This window comes from Pinus tabuliformis, chromosome 4_2, assembly GCF_031772625.1.
Source record: "Pinus tabuliformis cultivar Carrire ecotype Pingquan chromosome 4_2, CPIR1, whole genome shotgun sequence".
Lineage (NCBI taxonomy): Eukaryota > Viridiplantae > Streptophyta > Pinopsida > Pinales > Pinaceae > Pinus > Pinus tabuliformis.
This window is the reverse complement of record NC_142304.1, coordinates 216959910-216976676: the sequence shown is the minus strand read 5'-3', so window position 1 is coordinate 216976676 and position 16767 is coordinate 216959910.

Genomic DNA, 16767 nt, shown 5'->3' with positions numbered 1-16767 from the left:
ATACTAAATGGAAGTAACTCACTGTAAAAGAACCATGGCCCATCACAAATGACTTGTTGGCTTAGCCCAATCACGACACATTTGACCTTGTAGCTACAATCTATGATAGCTTGTGTTTAAAGTAACAATGGTTATGTATATTGTTAATGCAACCCTCAAGACATAAATTAATGCTTTTAATTGTTTTCTAGTACTAAAACTTGTGCTTATGATTTTTGGTATTTCTAAAAGATCTTAGTGAGAATTTGAATGTTTAATAACATGTATATGTTTTTGGTATTGTAAGTTTCAAAATGACTTATAATGCTTCTTCATGGTTATTTTTCTATGAAATGATAGTTTTACATATTGTTGTATTAATTGTGATATTAGAAGTTGTTTTACAAACAAAGCATAACCTAAAATGTCAACCACAAATGAAAATATAACAATGATTTAATAAAGACATTAGAATGCCATAAGAACTCATAAATATCTATTTATTAATCAAACCTTGGACAAAAATAAGACTTGGATATTGCAATCACCATAATCAATAGATTGTTGATAAAGTAACTTGCTAGATTAAGTGATCAAAATTTCCAACAAAATTATAATAATCATTTAAAATTCATTGCTATCAAGAAAATAACTTGCATTTCTTAAAACATGAAAGAGCCATGGCACATCAATTTCAAAAGTATGAAATGCTCCAATCTATAGAAAAATGGGAGGGGACGTATTTAATATGAATGCTTATTATGTGGAAACTGAACAAAATTCCATGATGTTGCTACAATCAAACGAGTTTCCACAAATAGACTAAACTTGACAACATAGCCATTGAATGCAGTCCTAAAAACGAGAATTATGGCAATTCCAAACTCAAGCTCGTATGATCTCTACAATTATCTCATTTTTTGATTCCTATTAAAATACAACAAGTAGTCAACATATTTGGTTTAACAATTCTAAACTTCTCACTGCTTCTTAAACAATTCAATTTAGATTGTTATTGTAAGAAGCATTACTTTCACAAGTCAAAAACACCTCAAAATACTGTAGTTCTTTAATGCACCGAGAGCAATGATGTACAATATAGATAATTCTAAAGCCTGTGTGGGGGTAGGAGTGGGATGGCCCATCAACTGCTCAAGAAGTGCGTGCAAGTGCACTTATGTCACGAATCATTAAATATAAATTTTATATGGTGCATTAAGTACAATTAGTATGGATGATATCCGCAACCCATTTAAACTTGGATCAATGAAGCTCCAAAATGCATATGACAAGTTCACACAAATGACCAACATATCAAATTTGGAACTTGAGATATGCAACCTTGAGGTCAATGTCAGACCGTAGTATAGATGTGTTTGGGCTTGTATGATATGATAACCATTTTAAAAACTTATAATCATATGTAGTCCTCCTTAACAAATCATCTCAACAATTTTGAGTCGAGACAACAATTCGACTATTGGGATTGTACAAAATTTGAACCCTCAACCAATCCAGCTATAAACACACAAATTCTAACCAGAGATAATTATGGGTGTTATACAACATTGAATTATAGAACAAATTAAACCCTATAAAATCAAATTGACAAGAATAATTTAGATAAAAGATCAATTGCATTTGGGTTTCTAAAAATAGAAATATGTTACCAAAGATTTTTGTTAGTGTTCCAAAAAAAACTGTTTGTAAAATGTTAGACCACATATTGTATTGAAAAAAAATTGACTTGAAAGATGAGAACTTCAAAGAAACAACAATAGAAAGGGATACCTATGCACAAAGAAAATCAAAGATCGAGTTTGGAAACATACGGTCATGATAATGAACTAATGCTCACATACTTAACAATGTTCAGATATTTGAACAATGAGATGATAAAAGAGACAAGAGAGTAGGGGCTCTTGTCATTTATATATGTATCATTACTAAGCTCACAAAACCATCTGAACCATTCATAATAAATAACCTTCCTTAATTTCCAATTTGCATTAATATAATAAATCATGTTTTGACAATGGAGGCATACCTTAATTTTAAAAAATTGTGTCATATCCTCCTCTCATTCCATTTTTGCACAATACCCACAACGCCAAAAACATTAGGTAGAGGCTTTGAATTCCATTTCAAAAATCTCAACTGGCAACACCCACAATGCGAACAATATCAATGAGCACCTTGACTTGTATTTTAGAAATATTAGACTGGAACACAAACTTGATGCACTAATATTATGTGATATGGCATTGAATATTCATTAATCACCTTTCATTGTATTAGAGTTAATACAAGCACACTAGAGATCTTGAAAGTGTAGAAGAGTAGTTATATGCCCACAACTCCTTTAACTCCACGATATGGCATAATTGCATTGGACATTTATTTATCACCTTTTACTGTATTGGAGTTAATACTGGACACTAGAGTGCTTGAGAGTGCATACGAGTAGTTGGATGTCCACAACTCATTTAACTCATGCTAAGTGGTATCCCTCAAGCTTGGCAAGTTAGACCCATTAGGCTAGCCTTACCTTTGTTGGTGCTTCTAACTTAAGATGGGTACCATATATTTTAATGGGTTAAATCAGAAATTGGATGTCAAAATGACAGGCAATCGATCTATAAGACACGCCAGGTTTGACGTGGAAACCAACTATCAAATACGTCTTCGAATACAAAATATGTCTTGTGGGACGTCAAATTCCAGGCCTGTTTGTGCCCCAAAAAAATGTGCCATGTAACTACCTCAACCACCCAACAAATAATAAAATATCTCCACATAAATCATGCCTTGGAAACAAGTGCTAAAATGGTTAGAATCCATCAATATCTATGTCAAAATCATGTGTTGTTTCCCAATACCATCTATTGATCCCATCAAACCATATGCCCTCGAAAAATGTGCCAACCTCTTTATCGTAGATAATTTTCAATCAGCACATAAAAAGTGGAGGTAATTCAATTGAAGCACCAAAACTTCAAGTTTTTCATGTCATTGCAACATTTAATTAAAATACTAATCCACTATTATGATGAGGAAACTAATTAATTCGAATGGAAATTCTGTTGTCAAATGCAAGCGTGTTTGTAATGAAAATCACATTCATGATGGATGAATATATGAGTCAGCGTTCCAATTAATATGTTGATAACTTACCGTATCAAGTTCTAAACAATTAACAGATCAAAAATCAAAAGGAGATGGTAATTTAATTTAAGTTTATCACTCTCAAATTGGACGGTCATGATAGCATTAATCAAACAGTGGAAGCATGATATCGGATCACAACATGAATGTGAGTTAATCATGAATTTCAAACACAATGGATCCGACGGTGACCAACACCTTAGATTGACGGTTCATATATGATATCGAATTGTAACTTGACCGAATGTTAATGATAACATATGTTTGATGGATCAGATGATCCTTATCATTCATGATCAACGGTTCTTATGCCATATTGGGTCACAACTTGCAAGGTCACTAATGGAAAACAACTTAGTTTATCATGGAAAATACTGAATTACCTTTGTAACCTTGAAAGCAATTTTGGGAAAGAAAAGTTGTTGTTTCATAAACAATCTAGCTAGGACGGGGGCTACACATGTAAATAGTTTTGATATAGATAGTCTTAAAAGTGAAATTGAGTCGAATTTGGACTAGGGATTGTGTAGAAATTCCTTGTAGATTCAAACTACTTATGTAATATGCTAAAACAAAAGACTTGAATATACTATACTCATCAACAACAACAATTAATTGATCGAGAAATCACAACATAAACATTAGACAATATTCAATCACATATTCTTAGATATTTATCTAAGGGGAAAACCACTGCTCAAAATCCCTTCCTATATGTATTGCATTAATAAAAGAAGCTGGATGAATACAATATGCTCTTCTCAACCTTGAGCTCAACCATCACAAGTATTTTCTATCCTCTGTTTCACTGACTGCCCTGGCTAATACTTAGCCAAATTTCCAAGCCTCCAAGCTCCTATTTCCTTGCATTGTTCAATAAGGAATTAGCCCATATTTAATATAAATTTCCCTCCATCGGATTTTGCAGTTCCTTTAGGTCCTTCCTCTGACTGCATGCACCACTTGTACAACTTGGAATAATTTAAAACTGGTAATACACTACCCTTGAACTCCAATCTCAACTAGGTGATTCTATTTCTCTGCATGAATGAGTTAATTTAGGTTGATTGATTAGTTAACTGGTTGAACGCCGAAGATGTACCCCACTGCTAGACCTCCTACTCGTTCCTCCAATAGTTGGAACTAGTTTAACTAACATTAACTCAATTAAAATGAATTAAACTATTACAACTCAAATTAAACTCAACCTAGGCTCCTAAATGTTGGGTGTGGAGCTTGATTATCTTCTTTATTTAGAGGTATCGCCGCATTGGGCCCCAGTTCGTAATGTGGCGGTAACATTGCCCGTTTATGCACGCCTCCAAGGCGGTACACGAGGGGGGTGAAAACTAAAAATAGATGTAAAGTTGCCTTGTAAATTGTTGTAATTTCGTAGTCAATCTGGGCCATTCATTAGGTAGAAATCTGACGGTAGAAGTTATGTTTAATTTAGGGTTTTTTTTCTCTAGAAGGAAACCCCTTGCTATATATGAGGGAATTGTATTGTAGCTATGAATATGTGTATTCTGAGAAATAAAGAGAGAGAGGATTGTGTGAGAACGAAGAGGGAATTACAACAGATCTGTTGTAGGTTGTATCTCTTCATTTTGCTGGATAATATAAAAGGAAGGACTAGTTGTTTCTCCATGGATGTAGCCCAAATTGGGTGAACCACATATATCTGTGTCTCTTTTGTTTTATGTGTTTTCTGTGTTTATATTTTTGCAATATATTCTATATGTTCCATTTCTTTGTAATATATAATTTTGTAACACTAAAATTTAGGAACCACTCTACATGACTCAATTTAGTCCCTCAACTTGAATTAACTGAGCCAACTAAGAAAAAATAACTTAGTTAACTCATTCTTGTTGTCTTGTGATGTGGAAATGCAATTTTATCCTAATTTAATTAAGGACAAAATTAGTTAGGAATTTCTTGCTACATTTTCAACACTCCCTCTCAATAAGAAAGAGTTTCACATCTACCCTGATACAAAACCTTTGGAATGTACTACATGCAACACTTCTCACTGTTGTTGTTGCTACTGCAACATCTGCAACTAAAAATCATCCAAAAAACAAAATGAATCAATTGTGTCTACAACTGTCTACCAGGAAAACTGTGTTGCTACTGACTCTTCTATTGAGCCTCTTACTCTATTGTCAACACCCTTATGCACTCCTCAGTATCTCACTGACACTAATCCTCCTGCCACTGAATACTATGGCACCCATAGCAAGGTAATGATCCATGAGACAAACACACCTCGATGGACCTTGCCCAAATTTTTGCAACTCTTGGACTAAGGATCTACATCGCTCCACCTCACACCTGGAGGTATAATTGCATGTGCTACCTCTGTACACTTGGATCGAACTTGCCTCCTACTAGAGGTCTCTGATTGGTCTTCTTCATCATCATCCTTCTGGTCGACCCAACTTCCAACTAGTTGAGGCTTCCTCTTGAGAGCTAAAATATGCTCCCTCTCAACCACAACATCTCTAATCCCTTCCTTTCTCCTCAAGGTTGTGCATGCATATTTTTCTAATGTGTAGAGGCTCTCGATCCTAACACCAAATTTATTTATTTGACATGAAGCAAGATGCTTGAGGTATGCCTGTCCTTCTCTAAAGACTACCTCATACCCATTGTCTTCAATCCTCAATTTCTTCATCAGCTCAAGTTTCTTGGCTTGATTGCTATTTCCGAATAGTTCACTGAGAGTCTTACACATAGAAAAATGAGTCTCTTTTCCATGTAGTTTCAAGACTATGTGGTCTCTCACACCCTCCAGGATGATCCTCCTAGCTCTAGCTACACACTTCTTCCAATCTGCTAGATTTTGAGCATCAACTGCTACCAGTTTCTGGATATCATTATCAATGAATTCCTTCAACCCATTATCTTCTAGCACTGCCTCCATGCGGTCCTTCCAAGCAACATAATTCAAGATTCCCTCAAGGGCATACTCGAGTCTTATTCCATAGAAAGACATCTTGCTAGCTCTGTAGAAATGATCCTGCAAGTTCGACCCTCCTGCAATAACAAGTTCGAAATTTTTCTCTATTGTGAAATCTGCTCTATAGTGATTCTGGATTTGATATTATGTAGAAATTCCTTGTTTCAAACTGCTTATGTAATTTGCTAAAATAAAAGACTTGAATCTACTTTACTCATCAGCGGAAACAATTAATTGATAGAGAAATCACAAAATAAACATGAGACAAGATTCAATCACATATGCTCAGAGATTTATCTAAGGAGAAAGCTTGCTACTCAAAAACCCTTCCTATCTGTATATTGCATTAGATCATAAAATCAAGAAGAAATACAATGCTTGTTCAACCTGAACAATCTCTGCACAAGTATAATATATCTCACTACCTCACAAGCTAACTCTGGCCAATACTTATCCAATTTTGCTGCCTACCAAGATCCTATTTCCTTGCGTTATTTCCTTGGGACTGTCCCTGAAGAAGATTTGGTAGCTCTAGCTCTATTGGGTCTTCCCAAGAGCTGGTACAATTATCAGGATTCCGTGAATGGTAGAGATAAACTACCGATTTGGGAGTGGTTATGGTTCGATCTAGTGCAGGAATAAATAAGGCGGGAGAACCGAGATGGGACCTCATCCAAAGAAGAGGAAGAGGACCTTGCATTAGTAAGCAAAGGAAATAAAGCCAAGGGAAAGAAGTCCCAAGGTGAGGAGGGAAAGAAGAAATACTTTTTCAACATCAAATGTTTTCACTGTCATGAATTCGGGCACTATGCCACGAAATGTCCACAAAAGAAGGCAATCAAGAAGGAGCCTACAGTAGCAGCAACAGGTGAAGTTCTAGCTTCACAATTCGAGCTTGATTTTACTCTCATTGCATGCATGGAAATCACAATAATGGGAAGCATGTGGTATCTTGACAATGATGCCTCGTTCCATATGACGGGGAATAGAGATCTCTTCAATGACTTGGAAGAGAAAGACCTCAAGAAGAACATTGAGTTTGGAGACGACGAGAGGTATAGTGCGACTGATATTGGTACAATTAATTTTAGAGGGAGTCTCGCTCCCCTCTCAGACTCGAGGATGTGATGTTTGTTCTGGGTCTAAAGAAGAATCTTGTTTAAGTCGTGGTATTGGAAGACCATGGCTACATTGTGATATTTAGCAAAGGAAAGGTTTTCCTTAGACACATCGCCATGGGATAGGTGAAGCAGATTGGTGTGTGAGTCAATAACCTATATTCACTTGAGGTTGAATATCCATGCAAAGTTATGAGGAGAAAGGAAAAGGTTATAGACTTGGTGGTTAAGAGGGAGCATAATTTACGTCTCAAAATGGAGACTGAGAAGTATCCTCTGCAAATTGTGGAGCAACCACAATTAGAGAAGCAGAGAGGATACAAAGTGGAAACATCCACTCAAGCAGAGACCTCCAATAGGGGGAAATTTCGATCTAAGTTGGTAGAGGGATCACATGCAACCATACCTCCAGGTGTGAGGTCGGGCGATGTGAAGCAATAGTCCCAAGAGTTGTAGAAATCCGGGGAGGGTCCATTGAGGTGTTTTTGTCTCATGGATCATTACCTTGCTACGGGGGCCCAAAATATTTAGTAGGAGGAGGATCAATGTTAGTAAGATAATGAGGAGTGAAGAGCAGTGTTGACAACAAAGCATGAAGCTCAGTAGCAGAGTTAGAAACATCACAATTTTCCTAGTAAACAGTTGCAGATTGATTCAATGATTATTTTTATTTATTTTTTATTTTTAGTTGCGGATTGATTCAGTGATTATTTTTATTTATTTTTTATTCGCAGTTGTAGATGTTGTAGTAGCAACAACAATAGTGAGAAGTGTTGCATGCAATACACTCCAAAAGTGTTGGATCGAGGTAGATGTGAATCCCTTTCTTGTTGAGAGGGAGCATTGAAAATGGCAACAAGAAAATCTTGATTTAATTTTCCCTTGAATTAAATTAGGAGAAAATTGTAATTCCATATCAAAAGACAACAAGAATGAGTTAAATAAGTTAGTTTCACTTAGTTGGCTCAGTTAATTCGAGTTGAGGACCTAACTTGAGCCATGTAGAGTGGCTCCTAAATTTTAGAAGCCTAGGGTGAGTTTAATTTGAGTTGTAATAATTTAATTCAATTAAATTGAGTTATGGTCAGTTAAACTAGTTCTAACTATTGGAGGAACTAGTGGAAGGTCAATTAGTGGGATGCAATTTTAATGTTCAACTAGTTAACTGATAAATCAACCACAATTAACTCATGCATGCATGAAATTTGAGTTATGCAGTTGAGATTGGAATTCAAGGGCAATGTACTATCAACTTTATAATTTTACGAGTTGTACAGGTGGTGCATGCAGTCAGAGAATTAACCATAGGGATTGCACAATTTAGGATGGGGATTTCCCTAATTAATAAGGGGCTAATTCCTTGAGAAACAACACAAGGAAATAGGATCTTAGTAGGCAACAAAATTGGTTAAGTATTGACCAGATGCAACTTGTGAAATAGCAAGATAAATTATACTTGTGAAAATATTATTCGGGCTTGAACAAGCATTGTATTTCTTCTCTGTTTTCCGACTAATGCAATACAGATAGGAAGGGGTTTTGAGCATTTTTCTTTCCCCTTAGATAAATATATGAGCATATGTGATTGAATCTTGTCTCATGTTTATGTTGTGATTTCTCGATCGTTTAAGTGTTTTTGCTATTGATTAAAGTATATTCAAGTCTTTTGTTTTAGCATATTACATAAGTAGTTTGAATCTACAAGGAATTTCTACATGGAATCAAAGAAGATGGATGAATATAATATGATCTTCTTAACCTTGACCTCAACTTGCACAAGTATTTTCTATCCTCTGCTTGACTGACTGCCTTTTTCCAATACCCAGCCAAATTCCTAGGCCTCTAAGCCCTTATTTCCTTGCACCGTTCAATAAGGAATTAGCCCCTATTTAATTGGAATTTTTCTGCATTGGATTGCGCAGCTCCTTTAGGCCCTTCCTTTGACTGCATGCACCACATGTACAACTTGGAATAGTTTACAACTGATAGTACACTTCCCTTGAACTCCAATCTCAACTGGGTAACTCGAGGCATGAGTTAATTTAAGATGATTGATTAGTTAACTGGTTGAACACTGAAGCTGCACCCCACTGCTAGACCTCCTAATAGTTCCTCCAATAGTTGGAACTAGTTTAACTAACATTAACTTAGTTTAACTGAATTAAACTATTACAACTCAAATTTAACTCACTTAGGCTCCTAAAATTTAGGAACTACTCTACATGACTCAAGTTAGGCCCTCAACTCAAATTAACTGAGCCAACTGAGTGAAATTAACTTAGTTAACTCATTCTTGTTGTGTTGTGATGTAGAATTACAATTTTCTCCTAATTTAATTGCGGACAAAATTAATTTAGGAATTTCTTACTGCATTTTTAATAGATTGAAGATTTCTTATTTTTAAACTATGGTTTAGCTACTTCCAACTCATAAAGACCCAGACACTGTTATGTTCTTGTCCATGCATTACGACCTGGAAAGAAAGAGTATAATTTACCCAAATAGCTCTAAAGTCGTTATCTAAATAACCTCTCAAGTCACAGAGAAAGATGCTAGGGTTACCTATGTCAGGTAATTGAGTGAAAATTGATATGTTACAAGCTATGAAAAATATTCCAGAAAATCCTGCTAGCATTTTTGAAGTGAAATTTCCAATTAAGACCAATACTTTGGGACTTGGAGTTTTACATGGCTTCTCTCCTAACAATTTTAGGATGCATTGATGATGAGGAAATCAATGAATAAATGTTGATTTTCGCCAAGGAAATAATGGTTAATCCTGCCAATATAGTCTTTAATTTTCCGAATATATTGATAATACCATTCACTTGCACTTAATATTATTAACATTTTTTTTCCTGGATATCAAGCATACTTAGTGCACATAGTCTTTTTCAATTATCTAGATAGTTTAAGTTTCAACAATGAAGGAAAAGAAAACAATATAGTGCATCATATACTCAGGAAACTTAAAAGAAGATTATTTGGAAAATGTTAATCTTTTTTGGGGCAAATTTCTGTTTTTTAATAACAAAACCAAACTCGTCTAAGAATGATATAATAATATAAAAGGAATTTTTTTTCAAAGAAAAATGGTTGATGGGGAACTAGTAACCTCCCTGGATATATGCAGCAACCCACATATATTAGAAACTCATAGTTTATCCTAGGACTGAGATGTCAAGAGACCACTAGAAACTGGAGTTGGGATCCTAGACTCCAACATGACGCCTAACCTTCTAGCGTTACTATGATGGGCCATGTTGTACCCTCGTGGGATTTGAAATTGGGTGGAGGGGTTAACTTACCAGTGAGACAACCACCCCGTTGTCCCATGAAGAGACATAATAATCTAAAATGATTTTACAACTAAGGAAAGAGACAAGAATAGGGGATTGGTTTATGTTCAAAAATCACACAGTGATAAGGATATATGGATTTAAGGGTGAACCTTTTTGCTTGCTTGCTTTCATTACCCCATAAATTTTTTCTTTAGAAGTATTTAGACAAAGGCTTGTAGTTGATGAAATGTATTTTCTATCAAAGAGAAAGAAAGCAATACTTGCTCTACCATATGAAATTTTCACTCTTTATTAAAAACAAAAGTGCTTATGATCTCCTAGAAATAAGTCTCTTATCATTTAAATAACAAAAAGGTTTCACATGGAAATACGATCCTTTTCATATAATATTTGAGCAAAGAAGGAAAATGGGACTTTCTAGCTATCAACATTTTACTAACCTTACTCTGGAAATTCAAGCTAATCGTGATAATTGTATAGAAGGTTCTTTGAGTAGGAAAGTTTGGAAAATCTAAGACATGAAACAAAGAGATTTGACTAGATTGAGATTGATATAGAGATGGTAGAATAAAAAAAACAACATGGTAGGAGCAAGCCCTATACAAGTGCTATCAAGTAGATGGCCAAAAAAATGGTAAAAATGTATTCAGTTGGAAGTATAGTTCTAGAGTCTTCACAAAAGATAAAACTACCAAAAATAGTTGCAGAAGATGAAACAAGTGAGAAGAGTGAAAAAACTAATGTCAGGGAGGGAGACCCTACTCAAGAGACAAATGATGGAATGCCAAAACATGTTAGCAACTTATTACATGAAATTCAACCTAGTAAACCTGATTTCTAGCTGTGATTATATCAGCTAGAGTAACAAAATACCAATCCCATGAAAGTATTAGCCCTCCTCGTTACTAATCAAGATACTACGAAAATCCCAAAACAAGATAAATTAGTGGGTCCCATTACATTGGGTAGTTCAGAGGAGATTTTGGTTCCAAGCTTATTTTCATCCACTTATTTTGATAGAAACATGTTCAATTTGATTTGATTCAACCATAAGGTAAATCAAGTATCGATTTTATAATCTCCTAAACTACCTTTTTCAAGGTATATTTAAACCAAATCAATGCAAATGACATGGTTGAATGGCATAGGTAGACTAGAGAAATGGTGACAAAAAGATTGATTTGATCCATAATTAACGTTGAGAAATTACAAGTTCTTTTGCACAGGTTGGACACACAGTTGAACATTGCTAAAGTAGCTTTGAGGACCAAATCCAATAGAATCAAAGAATTGGAAAATTAGATCATTTCTAGCTATCCAAAGGATGGAAACAATACAAAGATGCTACTTAACTCTAAGGAAAAATAAATCAATGGTTTGGAATCTACTTATAAATGTATAGATTTTGAATTTTCTATTTTAATTATGTTAAACACCTAATCCTCAAGGATTCAGTGAATAACTTGTAAAGACTAGAGAAATGGTGACAAAAAGATTGATTCGATCCATAATTAACGTTAAGAAATTACAAGTTCTTTTGCACAAGTTGGAAAGTCAGTTGAACACTGCGAAAGTAGCTCTGAGGACCAAATCCAATAGAATCAAAGAATTGGAAAATTAGATCATTTCTATCTCTAGCTATCCAAAGGATGGAAACAATGCAAGATGGTACTTAACTCTAAGGAAAAATAAATCAATGGTTTTGAATCTACTTATAAATGTATAGATTTTTAATTTTCTATTTTAATTATGTTAGACACATAATCCTCAAGGATTCGGTGAATAACTTGTAAATATGCAAATAAAGGAAAATATGAATAGTTAGTATAGGAATCATCCTTGGAAAATGAATCTGAAGGGTCGCTCTTTATGTTGTATAATTATATTCTCATTAAGGCAATATAATTCACATTCAAGAGCCATTCCTTGGCCTACCATGGTATCATAGCCATGTTTAAAGGTTTCTTCTAACTATCTGACATTTTTCTTCTCCTATGTCACCTCTCTAACATATTTTTCCTTGCAAAAACACATCCCTCCATAGGCCCACCATTATTGTCTAGGGTATAACATATCCTCTATCTTCCCGTCGGATTTATCACTTTTGTTGGCCTAAGTGTTTCATGACCTATAAATAAGAGTTGCATGTTGATTTGAATCTCATCACATATTTCGTCTATGGATCCTATTGTAGATTATTGTGCATGGCTCCTTCTTATCCTTTGATATTTTATTTTGAACGTTTTTTGGTAGTAAAGCTGAAGATGGATTCCAGAAGATTGAGATGCAGGGGTATCTTGTGTTAATCGAGATGTTGGTAGTGTGTGAAGACACAAACAATACATCGTGAATAACATCCAACTTTGCTTCATATCTCAACTACTACCATAAATCATTGTTTTATCCCTGGTACAACCATTGTTAAGGCCCATTTCCAGAAGTTTCCTCCAATCTGATTTCTCCAAAAAAGCCAAGTCCTCTCTACAATGGTTTTCTACTAGGAGAAACTTAGGTGTGGTGCATCTCTCCCCCATTTTTATGTAAACACACACCTATTATTTGTAAGTCTAGTTTGCTTCACATATGGATTCTCCAATGAAGTTTAGGTCAATAATGTGACTCTTTGTTATCAAGGCAACATATATCCTTCAATGTGGTTTATCCAATGTTTTTTTCCCAGTTTATGATCCATGTGAACAAGACTACTTGTGGTTTATGGGAAGATTTTGGGTGGCTTAATTTCAAGCTAGGGTTTTATGTCCTCCCTCTGTGGGAATATTTTTTAGTGGCTTAAAATTGTCCTAGTTGCATTCAAAGGTCTGGATAAGAATTTCTCAATGATTATTTCTATTTTGGTTACCCGTGACTTATGTTGTGAATTATCAAAATTCACAAGTTTAGTTTTATATATTGCTTTCACTTTGAGTTAATGATAAATGTGATATTTGAAAGAGATTTACACTCTCTCATGGTTTATGTCTTCCCATGGTTTTTAGTCCTAGGGATTTTGGAAAATTCTTGCAAGCCTCTAGGTCGTCAATGTGTTTTCAACATCTCCGTTGATCTGACCTACAAAACATTTTCTCTTATTCCTAAGCTTATATGTTTGTGGAAAATATACATTCTCTCATTTTCATTGTTGGAGTAGTAATAACTAATAAAGATAACTACAAATAATGGTCAAGAAAGATAAGGAATACCCTCATCTTTAATGACATATGGAAAGACATAAGTGAAGGAGAGGAAGACAATGCACTTGTCCAACCCACATCAAACAAAGAGTTAGCCATTTGGGAAAATAAGAAAAACAAAGCATTTTCTCTAATATCTACTTCTGTAAGTGGATATGTGCGTTTTCATATAGTTTCAATTACAAGTTCTTATGGTGCAATGAAAAAGCTAACGAATTATGACTCACACTAAGAATTGGAACTTGTTTAGTTAATGGTCAAATTGTTCAACCTTGTATTGAAATATGATGACCTAGTGGTCATCGACTCAGAGATTAGAGCTATCATGCATGATGTAAATGCCGCTGAAGTTCAGATGGACATTCCTCTCACAACCTTTGTCAAGGCTCTCTATCCCACATACTCCCACTATCTTGAATCCCTAAAAGCTAGTACACACCTCAAGGGAATTAATTTTGAATCTCTTATAGAGAAGTTTGCAGAATGAGAGAAATATTCAGGAAGAGGAAGACATAATCTTATCCCTTTTGAAGAAGAAATGTGCCTTTCTCGAAAACAGAATAATTAGTCACGTGATTCTCCTAAAAAAAGAGGCAACATAAGAGGACATGGAAGGAAGAATCATAGAGGTAGGGGGTTAAACACCATCAAGGAGAAACATTTGATATTCACTGCATTCACTACAACAAATATAGATATAATGCATCTACATACAAAATCCACTCGGAGATGATCAAACAAGACTGCAAAGAAGATAAAGGTAAAACACCAGATCCAACAAAATGTAAAGAACTTGAATCTTCTCATTACAATATCGAAGTAACATAATATTTGTTTCATACTTAATTTGCTTCTTGAAGAGATGCATGGTTGCCGATACAGGTGCAATGTGCCATATGACCTTTCAGAAAGACTTCCAGTTGGAAATACTAAGAGGGGGTTGAATCAAATTTTCACTTTCAATTAGTCATTTATTAAATTTCATAGAACTAATATTAGATCAAAACATAAGTCATTAACACATCACAAGAGCAGTATAAGAAATTATTAGATGGAAACCCTTTCGGGAGAAAAACCACTGAATGTTTTTCTAATATAATTTATCAATACAATATTTCTCAAGTCCAACTGAAAGGGAATTTCCAACTTCCTAGTACTCTAGAAAAACATTCAATTTATCAGGAAGCTCTAACTCCTGAAAGGATGCTCCAACACCCTAATTTACGAGCTCCAACTTGAAGGACACTCCAACACCCTAGTTTTATCAGCTCCAACACCTTGCAAGCTCCAAATTCCCGAACATCACCCTGCCACCTTGAAGTATTTTTAGGCTCCAACGTGAGGGAGACTTCACTCTCCTGCGTTGCACCGCACAACCACCTTCAAAATATAAAAATAGAGAAATAATTGTTGGCTCTCATACCAAGGACAATGACCCACTTACAAAGACAATCAATAAAGTCCCCTTACTACTGATATATGCATCGGATGTACAATCACCTGCCAAACTTCATAACTACTCCTTGTATGTTGCCAACAACTTAGTAATAAACTAACTAGGTTTGTGTCATACCTTAGTAAATCTTGTTGATGAGAAGTGTGCCACTGGTAGCTTCAATTTTTCCAAATGTTTTTCCCCTGAAGATGCCATTTTTTCCACTGGTTGCTTTATGTGCTTACTTCAAAAATTTCATCTAATCAACACTTCAAATTGTGAATAGATCACTCCTTAAAATTTAATTTAGATAAGCCTTGGAAAAGTTTAATTTTGATGTAACACTTGAATATATTACTAATATCTTCAATAATTGATCCAAGACAAGCTTTACCTCTAGAAGATGCCTCAGTAACGACCCAAAATTTGACCCGAGGGAACAGAAAAACAATTTGGCTGCTTGTTTCAACAACCAAACCTCATCCTTTCTTGACTTACTGTCTTGACAAACCTAGTTCCTTAATATCTTAGACAAGGCTTGAAGACGACCGAGATTATACTGCTTGAGTAATGCTAGAATGGTCTTTGAACAAATCCTTTAATGAGCCCTAGATAAGTTTGAAAGTTGCCACAGAGAAACCTTAACTCCAAATAAACCTTCAATAAATTGTCTTTAAAATAGACCTTAGAAGCAGTGTAAAATTGTCCTAGAGTTCCCTAAATAGTACCTTAGTCTTGATGCAAATTGGCTCCCACTTTGTCTTTGTCTAGCGATGAAGAGAATTTATGAATATCAAACTTCAGTGCTTGGAATACCCTTGAAAAATTGCAATACATCCTTAGGAATAAGCCTTGAAATAAGCCACAAATTAGAGCAGGACAGATAAGGATAAATCCATGAATATCCTTAGAAAAAACAACTTTGTAATGACCTACAACCCTTTCAATATGATTCAGAATTGACCGAAGAAAAATACTCAAATATGTCTTCAAAATATCAACAAAATTTGTCTCCAACAGATGCCATGATTCAGAACAAGCCTAAAAGGGCCGAAGCAAACCTCTAATCAGACTTTGCAACTAGTGAATGTAAGCTTCATGAAAAGTTTAGATTATATATGATCTTATTTCATACATTAGGGGGCTCTTGAATTAGGCCTCTGTTCAGTCTAAGAGGGACCTAAAACAATGTGGAATCATCTAAGATGGTTTTTCTTGGAGGGTCGAGAACCGTGCTACATAATTGCCTTCGTTTTCCCCTTTGTTTAGTGCAAACACTTTCCTCAGAGTCTTCACCCTTGTCTCAGAGGTATGGTCTTAGAGGGGGCCGAAATTCAACATTTGAGGTAGCCACATATCTACCACAAACTTTTCCTCAAGACAACTGAAGTGCCACACAGAAGTCAGTCTCAATCTTAGCTAAAACAACTAAGCCCAAGGATTGGCCCTTAAACAATCCATAAAGCTTTGCCTCATCCAAAAAAACCCACAAAGAAAGTATATCATGAACTTCCTTCAAAATCTTGGCCCCACTCCCTCAGATATCCATGACTACATAAGGCCTCAGGAAATCAGACAATACATGAAATATTTGAGAATGAAAGATAATCCTTTG